Here is a 12,614-nt window from a genome sequence, read left to right as displayed (position 1 = left end):
AGGAGAAAACACGCAGGATCCAAGACGAGATGTTCGGTGGGGTTAAGATCAAAAAGAAAATGGTGTTCTCTATCAATGACAATGTCCAGAATTTAATTCTGGATGAATGGGAGTTTCCAGAAAGGAAGCTGAACATTCCATCTGATCTAAAGGACCGCTTCCGCTTGGATGAGGACATCTCTAAATGCTGAACAGAAATTCTTAAAGTCGACATTCAGGTGGCCAGAGTAGCAAAAAAAGACTACCCTACCCCTTTGAAGACTCCTTTCAGCTTAAAGATCCGTAAGATGGATAGTCTGCTGAGGAAGTCATGGGAGACATCGGCTGCCGCCCTAAGAACGAATGTCGCATCCACCTGTGTCACAAGAACCCTGTTCCGTTGGTTGCATCAGTTGGAGGATCATATCAAGGGAGGTACCCCTAGAGAATATCTGGCCTCACTGCTCCTCTTACAAAAGGTAGCAGGTTTCCTAGCGGACGCCTCCACAGGTTCTGTCCGGATAGCAAGAATTTCGGTTCTCTCTAATACCGCAAGAAGAGCACTATGGTTAAAGATGTAAAGTGGAGACATCCTACCTAAATCCAAATTATGCTTCATACCCTACTAGGGGGAATGTGTTTGGTCAAGCACTAGACGATTTACTGGAGAAGGTATCCGATTAAAAATAAGTCTCTTCTAGAACTGAAAACCCTCAAAAGACTATTTCATCCCCCACAAACACAAAATCCCTCATACAGAGGAGAGGGTAAATCAGGACGTTGAAGCTACCCCAAAGGGAGAAGAGGGAAAAGCGTCTTTCAAACCCAACGTTCTGATAGACAATGACTCCAAGCAAGTGGGAGTCAGAATCTCAGGATTCTTTGAACAATGGCGGGAAATAACATCAAACCGTAAAATCCTAGACTGGGTCAGGACGGGAATAAAAGTAGAATTTTCCTCCTTTCCCCCACAGAGACTGGAAGTAATATCTCTCCCATCAGCAAAACTTCAGAACATCCTAGTATCAGAACTTCAGTAAATGCTATCCTCAGCAGTAATGGCTCCCGTGCCAAAAGCGGAACGGGTCAAGGGCCATTACTCCCGATTATTCTTGGTAAAAAAAACGGACCCACCAGGTGTTCACCAACGTGAAGCGTTTGAATCAGTATATTCTTTACCAGAGATTCAAAATGAAGTCTGTAAAATTCACGTTTCCACTAATCGGCAAAAACTTAGTCATGGTTACTGTAGACCTCAAAGGCGCATAATATCATGTGCACATCCATCCACATTACCAGCGATATCTGAGGTTTTCAGTCACACTAAATCAAACAGTGTGCCATTTTCATTTCAAGGTCTTTCCCTTTGGCATCTCCTCAGCTCCCCAGACCTTTACAAAAAATTATCCTTCTGTTTCTGACCTCAAAGACCAACTCCAATCAGTCCTACATACCCTTAGATCCTTTAGGCTGGTCATTAAATCTGGAGAAATCAGATCTAACCCCATCAACCCAAAAGGTCTTCTTATGAATCCTCTTAGATTCCCAGAATCCGAGATCCTCACTACCAACTACCAAGCAGTTAAATGTGAGATCAAGGATCCGGGTACAAAAGAACCAAAAGACTGTGTCCAATCCATAAGGTTTGCCATGTCGGTCCTGGGATCAATGACAGCTTGTATTCAGGCAGTTCCCTGAGCCCAAGTTCACACAAGAGTCCTTCAGAATTTTATCCTCTCTTGCTGGGGGAAAACTTCAGACATGCTCAACTCAAGAATCTCCCTTCCCCAACATGTAAAGATATCTCTCAACTGGTGGCTCAACCCAGGGAATTTGATGAAGGGAATTTCTTGGATTCATCGCCCAATCTCTTCTTTAATGACAGACACCAGCAAAAGGGGTTGGGGAGCAGTTACATCCCAGGGGGTCTTCCAAGGCATCTGGCCCAAGAAGATGGACGACCAATCTTCAAATTTCAGAGAAGAGCAGTAGAGAAAGCCATGAGGGCAGCAGGTTCTATACTCCAGGGAACTCATGTCATATTTTATTCAGACAACATGACGACTGTGGCACATCTATGTCATCAGGGCAGCACAAAGTTTGGAAGCCTACGAGAGGTCTCTGGCAAATTTTCTTCTGGGCAGAACATAATCTCCTGTTTCTACCAGCCCTTCATCTAAAAGGAACCACCAATATTCAGGCAGACTTCCTGAGCAGGATGGAGATAAATCCGGGAGAATGGAGCCTCCGTTTAAAGGTGCTCCAACTAATAACCAGGATATGGGGGTCACCCAGAGGTAGACCTGTTCGCGAGTCGGCAGAATACAAAGGTGGATCAATATTTCTCCATAGATCTCAGCGAGACTCATTCAAGGGTAGATGCGTTTTCTCACCCATGGAACTTCAAGTTGGTCTTCGCATTCCCTCCAATTCCATTACTACCGAGGATATTGCAAAAAATCAGAATAGATAGGGTCAGGACCATTCTGATCGACCCTCTATGGCCAAAGAGAAGTTGGTTTGGGGCTCTAAACTTTCTAAACTCAGAGGGTCCTCTGATCCTGCCTCCAGACCACAACCTACTTCATCAGGGTCCAATATTTCATCTGGCTCCCCACAGTTTATGCTTGGCAGCCTGGCTTCTGAAGCCTTAATCCTGAAAGCCAAAGGTCTCTCAGATGTCGTCATAGGGACCCTACAAAAAAGCAGGAAGCAGGTCACTTACGCCATTTACCTAAAAATATGGAAGACCTTCTCTGCTTGGTATGGATCTACTCCCATAGATACATTTCATCCTGATATTGCCAGGATATTAGACTTTTTATAGGATGGTCGATCAAAAGGGTTAAAACCTAGTACCCTGAAAGTCCAGATTTCTGCTTTAAGTTATTTCTTTGACTTAAACCTCAACAGGTAGATATGGCAGAAGAAAGGTGTATAGATATCCGCGCTCCTCCGTATGAAAAGATGATCAAGTGATCAAAGGGTTAATGGAAATATTTTTTACTAATAAACTATGACTCGCCCCCTGGGCCGTGGGGCACTCGGATCCGGGCAATAGGGGAACGATGGGGGTAGTAGTGGCGACCCGGTCCGTGGCTCAGGGTGGTCAGACCAGTGGTAGTCCCTTTATAAGTTTTAAGTGATGTCCGACTACGCCACCCGTGGATTGCGGTCAGTGCGGACCGCCGCTGCCAGGTAGACCGCTGGGGCTGATGATGTATGCAGCTGGGATAGTGTGACTCCCCACGGGAAGAGTGCGGCCCCAGGGCAGTATAATGGAAGATGGGGGTGATGATGTAGGGCGTCCCAGTACCGTTAGTGCTGGAGGAGCAAGGAGCACACAGACAACAGATTGCAGTCCAGGGTCTTTACTAGAACCGGTGAACTGACCCTCAAACAGTCCCGGCTAGGAGGGGACCTGGATGTCTGAGAGCAATTGGGAAATTGGCCCTGGTCAGGGTGAGGGTGTAGGCCTACCGTGCTCTCTGCGCTCCTTCTGGCTATCTCCTCCTGGTAGGGTAACAGCCCACGGTCCCGAGCTCACCGTGTATTCTCGCCTGTATGGCCTGCAACGTGGGTCCCTTTCTACTCCCGGCCTGGTACGGCTTTGCTGGTCCCTTCTGTTGTGGCAGAGCCACCGGGCTTCTTAGGCCAAGGAACATACAGTCCCCTGCGGACTGGTTATCTGCTGCAGGACGTGGAATCCTCACAGCCTCAGACACCAAAGTCTGGTAAAATGGAGTTCTTTGTCTGCCAAGACAGGCTCACTTTGCCTCTTGTCTCTGGCTTGTGGTTCTCCTACTGCCACACTTCCTCTTAGGGTGCAATACAACTGTCCCTCTCTGCTCTGGGACACCTCTCAGTCCTGAGACAGGTCGTCCAGTTCTCTCTAACCCTGCCTCCAGTTCCAGCTTTTATAGGGGCAGCCTGCTCCCCCTACTGGCCTGTGACAGGAGGTATTGCATGCTAATGTTCCCCTGACTAGAGAACCTCCCCCTTGCTCTCAGACACAGCTTTATTATATTTGTGGCATCCAGGCCAGGGTGACACAACTACATTCATACACGTTTCACGGACGTCCTGTCCGCTTCCTCAGTGAGTAGCTGATACACAGATGTTCCTAGTATCCCTTATATACAGGCAATCAAGAGAAAAATAAAATTGTGCCAAGGCACCAATTCGTTGCATTTGGTATAAAAGCAAATCGATATACATATGTTCAAAAACATGTTAACAAGTCTTATTATGTTGTAATCCAATATAAATTAATTAAAATTAATAAAAAATCTAAAAGTTGGTAAATTGTGTCTTCATGCTCGGAGTATTATGTAAAAAAAAAAAAAAAATGGTTTAAACACTTCTCATGGAATAGAACCCATGCTTCCAGGTCAGTATTGCACTACTGCACCCTGAAGGATACTGGTAAGAGCCGCTGCTCCAAAGAGTCTGACCCTCACACAGAGAGAGAAGGACGGGATTTTTTTTTTTGTATATGTGAATTAGTGAAGAGTACCTGCTCCATATGCAAGGAACGCACATGCCGCTCACCCATGTGTCAGAGGAGCAAGGGCAGGAGGCAGCACGTATAGATAGCATCCCGCATGTATAGCCAGGACGCGAGATGCAGTCATAATCATAATTTTTACATTATTTCTCATTGTGGGAAAAAAAGAAATAAATGAATTGAGAAAAAAAAAAATAAATGAAAAAAAAACACAGGAATTAACTTAAAACAAGACTCCATAAGATTTGAACAAATTTAAATAGATCCAGTAAAAGCCACACTAAGCGAGGGCTAAAACATTAAAACTGACTAAAAGCAACATTTAGATGGAATTTAGATAAAAACCTCTGAGACTTCATTAAGCCCACGGGGTTTTAATGTATCTAATTTGTAGATCCAGTATATTTCTTTTCTATTCAACACTTTAATCCTGTTAGGTATATTGTTCGAAATGTGTTCAATGGGCATGATACTCAGACAACTAAAGTCCTCATTATGACAATTGATCACATGTCGCGAGAGGCCATGTTTCAAAAACCCGGTATTGATGTTGTGCCTATGTGAGGTGAGTCTTTTGTGGAGAGGTTGTGTGGTCCTTCCTATATACTGTTTGGGACTTGTGCACTCAAATAAATTGCAAATTCAGTGCTGCATGACATAGTTTTATTAATTTTGAACTCTTCTTTACTAGAGACAGAGGAAAATATTCCTGTTCCATGTTTAATGGAGTTGCAGCATAGGCAACTCCTCTTACCCCATTTGTCAATTTCCCCTCTATGGTATCTATGTTGTAAAAAGCAGAAATAATTGTTTTCCAGAATAAAGGATAAACCTAGAAGGATAAAAGATTTGTGAGAGGACGACAGACTATTGTCATCCTTTAGGGTATGTTCTATACAAAGCAGTCCAATGTTCCAATCAATATTAGTAAAGAGTCAGGTGACATCAAGACTCATAAAAATATAAGAGTCTTTCCATTTAATATTTTTTGTTAATACATAATAAGACTTGTTAACATGTTTCTGAACATATGTATATCGATTTGTTTTTATACCAAATGTAACGAATTGGTGCCTTGGCACAATTTTTTTTTCTCTTGATTGCCTGTATATAAGGGATACTAGGAACATTTATGTATCAGCTACTCACTGAGGAAGCGGACAGGCCGTCCCTGAAACGCGTATGAATGTAGTTTATTAATAAAAAATATTTCCATTAACCCTTTGATCACTGGATCATCTTATCTGCGCTCCTCCGTTTGAAATCTATACACCTTTCGTCTGCCATATCCACCTGTTGATGTACCTTGGAACCCTGATTTGGGCTGGTGTTGTCTGCAGCTCTCTACACAAGCGCCTACATGTGTTGTGCATTAACACAACTCTACGAGGTGAGCAATTTATCTGCATATATTATTATTTGGTAACCGCACCATCTGCGCACCTTTCTCTATTTCTTTTTCCATAATTTGACCAAAACCTGGCAGACCACTGATGGATAAAGAGGTTCATGACAGCCTCTAGAATATGTTCAAGAAGATCCATTATGATTCCAACCTGGGATCTGAATATAGTTCTGAAGGGTCTAACCATCATGCCCTTTGAATCTATGACTCAAATTCGAATGGACAAATTATCCTGGAAGGCAGCTGTATTAGTAGCCATAACAACAGCAAGAAGAATCTGCAAGATCTAGGCCCTATCTATTAGGGAAACTTACTTCCACCAGAGCCATGTCTGCCTCTTGGGCCAAAAGGGCTTCCATCGAGCAGAGCTGCTACCTGGTCCTCGGTCCATACCTTTACCAAGGATTTCAGATTAGATTTGATGTCTGTAAAAGATTTAGCCTTCGGCAGGAAAGTCCTCCAGGCTATAGTCCCTCCTTAACGTTATTCTTTGGTATTTCTCCTGTTGGTGCTGTCGTGGAGAGGATTAGAGAAAATAGAATTAGACTTACCGGTAATTCAGTTTCTAAGACCCTCCACGACAGCACGGGTAATTCCCCCCTATGAAACTTTATGTTCATTTAAATTCCTTGGTGTTAATAAATAATTCAGGCATTCATACTGTGTAGTCCTTGGAAAAACAATGAGGATGGAGGGAGGGGGAGGGCTATTTAACCTCTTGTGTTTCCTGTTCCTAATTAGGATGGGGAGGCAACCTCCCGGGACCCCTGTTGGTGCTGTCATGGAGGGTCTTAGAAACTGAATTACTGGTAAGTCTAATTCAAATTTTTTTCTTCTTGTCTGATGATGCATTGTTTGAGTATCCCAGGATAAACTGTGGGTTCTCAAACGAATAGTCATCAGATATGATGGTGCATACTTGCAGGAGTTGTACTGCAATGCTTGTCTCCTCTTCACCCCTGGTGGGACAAGATGCATTTACTGAATAGGTGAGGGCCCTGTGCAGCCAGCAGATGTCCAGTCGTCTGACTTTGTTATATGTGATTAACCCCGACACCCAAATAATATGAATTATAGAAGCACACAAAATAAATACACAAAGCATTGCAATTAGGTGTCAAACGTTCTCAACTTTTTTTAAATTTACTTGACACCGAAAATGGCACAACCCCCGACTCACGAAGAGTAACCCTCCAGCACTCAGGAGAGGAAAAACCCCTGTGGAGGAAACCTCTAGGGAACCATGGCTGGAGGATTGCCCTTCCCTTGGGCTTAGAGAGTTCGTGCCGATATATAACAGATGTAACAGAGTTTTAGAATTAAATTTTACCAGATTTACAGAGAACGACATAACAAATATAGAGTATAAATGTGTTAAACTGGATGTGGGAGAGATCTGGCTGTGATATCTGTCACAACATTGATTGCTGGTACGAATTTTGTTGATCTGATTGCCCAGATGGACGTACCATTTCTCCCTTACAGATCCAGGTCCGACTCTCAAGAAGTTGGACACTCGGTTACAGGGGTTATTAATTATGGATAACCCATAATAGGATAAATACCCCCTTCACCATCCCCCTCCCAACACAAAACCCATGAAAGTCATAGATCAGTCCATGAACTCCCAAAGGAGATCTGCTCTATGTAGAGGGTCTCTCCGCTCTGGGTAACAGAAGGGGATCCTGTGCTGAGGACCCCCCACTGTTACCTTCCCATGCCCTGGGGGCGTCTAAAGCAGACAGCCCCTTTCCCTGCTAGAACCTCCAAATTGCATCAAGGTCGGCACATTACGTGGAGTGGTCAAGCTCAAGGTCCTCAGGCGCATCAGTAATGGCGCTGATCGTGGCTGCACGCACTTTGTTTTATGGAAACTTCTTTGACGTGTTTATGACCTCGTAAGAGATGTCATGGTTACTACAGAGGCTATTATTGATGCAGGTCTCATTCATTTTGAATTAAGTTTGTGTTCTGAACTATTAACTCTTTCACCACTGACAAGTCACTTCATCTTTAATCCACTACATTTCTTTCTGGCCCAGGCTGTGCAATGCATGAATGTAATAGTGCTGTTAGAAAAAAAAAATAGTTTCACCCATGTACAATAATGTTACGTTTCTTATAATTTTTTTTCCCTTCTTTCTGCCATGGACAATTTTAATTTTTGCGCTTTTGTTTTTTCTTCCCCTCCTACAAAGAGCCATAACTTTTTTAATTTTCCATTGACTTAGCTGTATAGGAGGCTGTTTTTTCAGGGCAAGTTGTAGTTTTGAATAACACCATTCATTTTACAATATAATGAACTAGAAAACGGGGAAAATATCTCAAGTGCATTGAAATGGCCAAAAAATGCAATTCCATTGTTATTTTTTGGGTTTTATTGTTGCAATGTTCACTGTGTGGGAAAAAAATGACTTGGCAATGTTCTTTAGGTCAGTATGTTTATGGCGATACCAAATATAGTGTTTTCGTTTGTTTTATCAGTGGAGAAAAAATCATTCTGAAATTTGTTAATAAATAAATAAATTGCTTGTGTCACCATTTCTGGAAGCCATAACTTTTTTATGTTTTTGTCTATAGAGCTGTGTCGGAGCTTGTTTTTTGCTTTGTGAGGTGTTGTTTTTTATTAATTGGTTTACATAAAATTTCTTTCTCTCTTTAATTACATTTTTTTTCTTGAGGGAGATGTCACTGGCTACTGAAATAAAAAAAAAATAATCAAAATGCCAGGATTGTTGTATTATTTTTTATTATTTATGATGTTTACTGTAGATTTTAAATAGTTTCATATTTTGATCGGATTTTTTTGGACATGGCAATACCAAAAATAATTTATTTTTTAATAACTAATGATGGAAAACTTTTTTACTTTCTTTATTTTCGTTTTTAAAATGCAGTCTTTTTAAATCCCTTATAGGGGACTTGAACTTGCTATCATCAGATCACTTGTTCTGAGTACAGCAATACAACTGTTTTGCAATATATAGGTTAAATCACGGTCTTCTATGAGGTCTTGCCTGTGACTAGGCTTTCCAGGAGTGCTGGCAATGCGGTTATGTGGGCCTTCAGGAGGCCTCCGGCTGCCATGGCAACCTGCGACTACGTCCTCATGGGGACCGATGGGCACCTGGGACGGTGTGTCTTAAATGCCGTTGCAGAGATTGGCAGTGATCAAAGCCCAGTTCTAATCGCTGCTGATAAATGTAAATACAGGCTGTGTTATACAGCTGGCGTCTGCCAGGTATGGTGGGGGCTCAGCACCAATCACTTGAAGACACTACATTACATGATGGAACATCATTTAGCGGGAAGGTTTTAAAAGGGGTTCCCACTACACTGATAGGTCATAAATATCTATAAGCTATTTAATCATTCTTAAAGAGGTCATCTCCATCAGTGCATTGGAAATCCACTCTTAAAAGGATTGCTTTTGTTTTGTTTGTTTGGGATTATTTTCAACATTTTTGTTTCCCTTTTTTCAGATTTCTGGCAACTGAAATCTGTTTTGCCTCCAAATAGTTTGAGTCTTTGCTAGGCAAATTGACAATAGCTATGATTGTCCGGGTAGCATTTGAACTTATCTAGGAGCAGCTTCACCCACATGTTGTCACACCCAACAGCACAGCGTTGGCTAGCTATAGCAGTGGGGTACTTTGTTCCTATGCAGATTCCTAAATGCCTTGATGTTCTAGATGGAAAACACATCAAGGTGATGAAGTCACTAACTCAGGATCCTGATACTGAAATTATAAACAGTACTTTCCTGCAGTGCCTTCGGCAGACTGCGACTACTGGTTTATAATGGTAGATGGTGGGACCTAGAAAAATCAGCAGTATTTTTAGATCTTCAATGTTTCCAGGATGTGTCAGCGGCTTATCGCCAACCAACCTGCCATTCCAGAACCGCGGTCACTTCCTTCTCCAGGGCCACTCTCCCCAATTACAATTGTTGGTGATGAGGCTTTTGGACTTTATCAATTTGCTGCCATATTCTCTCTGTGTATTGAATGATTGCAGATCCATTTCTTCACATTTTTTTCATCGTCTGGCCAGGGCCAAAAAGCTTGTTGAATGTGACTTTGGTATACTGTGTTCCAAATGGCAGGTGTTTGAGTTCTATCCAGATTCAGCGATAAGTCCCGCTTTTGTCTTGGACGCAGTGATAGCCAGATAATGGCCTGGAGACCAAGTGGGCAATGCCATGAAAAAGCCTTCACAAGGATACGTCACATCCTACATGCATTATGAGGTGGGGTAGCATAATGTATGGTAGCTGGACCTTAGGTCAGCGTTACATTGACATGGCCATGACACGATTGGTACAGATATTTCTCCAAAGTGAGAAAGCCTACATGACCAAATTGTGCTACTATGCGCTACAGAGTCTCCGAACCTGTATCTTAAAGCAGCAGTCTTAAAAAGGATAATTGGTGAGCCTCCTCAACTGGCAAGGTGCTGACATAACCCATTAAACATATGACAGGGTCTGAGTGGACAATTGTATTTGAGTACATCAGCAATTAGGTGTAACACTGCTAACCAACATTTCTGAAGTTTGGGGCAGCTCCACATTATATGATATAAGTCAGCATAAGGAAGTCTATATCTGAAGCTTTGTATATCTGCCTTATACCCCATGTTAAATAACCTGAGATAAGTGTTGTACACTCTGTGAATCATGTAGTATTGTGACAGCCTTTGCACCTCACTCATGGATACCTTAGGTATTCCAGGATATCAACCCATATATCACCTAAAATTGTGCCCACATCTTGTTCCCATTTTAGACTTTAAGGTACACCCCCTTGGGGATAGAAAGCCTGGTGGAGGCTTTGAAGGGTGGAGGGTTACGGAATTACCACCCATCTGGAATAACTATTAGAGAAATACACAAAATAATGTCCAAAGTTAAAGAGATGATGGGTATGGTAGGATACTCCGAATATTCACCCATATGAAACAATTCTAATTACCCAGAATTTGATAAGCTAGAGGGTTTTGGGCAGTGGCGGGGAATGGGACTCTCCAGGATAACACAATTAATTAAAGACAATACGTTAAAGACTTTCCAGGAGTTTCAGAGAGAGTTGGGAATCCCAAGTAAGGGATTTTACCAATATTTGCAGTTAAGACACTCTTATACATCGCAAACCAGACGATCCCCCCTTCTTCAAAGTAAAGGGGCAGCCTTTTTGGATACTGTAGTGGGGAAAAGGTCGACGTGAGGAATAATTTCACTTCATTACAAATGCCTAATGGAACAGATTCTTAAGAAAAGGAGTTGTAATCTTAAAACCAAATGGGAGCATGCCGTGGGCCCAATATTAGTGAAGACACATGGTAGGATATTCTACAGTCAATTCCATTGGTATCAATGATTGAGGTGCAGAGACTCTCATAATACTATCTGATCCACAGAGTGTATAATATTCCTCTGCGCTTAAACCTTTGGTTACAAAATGGATTCAGATTGCTATAGATGTGGAAATCCTGATGCAGATCTTTGCCATGTATTGTGGAATTGCCATAAACTTGGGAAATTCTGGAAAGAGCTTTTAGATCTTATATCTAGGGTATTTGAGTGTGTGGTCCCTTCAAACCCCGTTGTCTGCTTGTTGGGCTGCATAAATGGTCTACCAACTGAGGAGGCCCATCAGATAGCTATCCTCTGCTTGTTGTATCAAGCTAGAAAACTTATTGCCTTTCACTGGTAAGATGCTAAGCCTCCAAATATGCAGGAATATATCCCTAGAATAAACTATACGCGCCTAGACAAATATGTATTTCAGAGGAGGGGAAGCCCCCTCAAATTTGAAAAATTGTGGGCACCATGGCTAGATTTCCCAGAGTTAGCCCCTATAACGCTAACATGGTCAAGAATGCTATCACATGCACTTGTCAGATAGATTAGACTTAATAGTAAAGAATGAACAGAGCTCCCAGACATTAATTTCTTTACTGACTAGAAGAGGGCTTCATGATGATTAAATAGGCTGAATATAAATAATCAAAATAATCTTGGCACTCAAGTATGTATTAAGGAAGTGAGAATTTAATGCAGTCCATTCATATTACAAACAAAAACGTTTCGGTCATACAGACCTTCATCAGTTAACTGCAGAGAATGTAAAATAATGTGAGTAAAATAAAATACATACATCAAAAAGAACAGATTTCATACAGTTGAATTACATATAGGTGTACTCATAGGAGAGGGAGGGGTAAACAAGGGGAGGGAGGGGGGGAAGAAGTTTAGGGTTGTGGGGGAATTCATAGGGATGCAGGAAGCATCAAAAGTAAAGAAAAAAAATTATGACGATATGGCGACTAGTGTTGAGCGCAAGTGCTCACTACTTGAGTTTGGCTCGGGTATGCACCGAGTATCGCGAGTGCTCTAGTGACATGCTCAAGTCTCCGCCCCATATGTTTTGCGGCTGTTATGCAGCCAAAAAAAACCTCGCGGGGGTTGCCTGCCATGCATGAGCGATCCCCGCATGTATGTTTTTGGGTTGTCTAATAATCATGAAACATGCAGGGTGGGGACTCGAGCATCCACGATACATGGTGCACACCCGATGCAAACTCAAGTAGCGAGCACTTGCGCTCAAGACTAATGACAACTTATTCAATATGATGACCTAATGTTATCAAATTCTGTGTTGTGCCTCTGGGATCAAAATGTTCACTATACCCCTTGAAAAAAATCCATGAGGAACTTCTCTA

Source organism: Phyllobates terribilis, unplaced genomic scaffold (genome assembly GCF_046119375.1).
Source record: "Phyllobates terribilis strain yellow unplaced genomic scaffold, ASM4611937v1 Scaffold_2__4_contigs__length_985480577, whole genome shotgun sequence".
NCBI lineage: Eukaryota > Metazoa > Chordata > Amphibia > Anura > Dendrobatidae > Phyllobates > Phyllobates terribilis.
The sequence above is the reverse complement of the archived record's forward strand: the minus strand, read 5'-3'. Positions refer to the sequence as shown.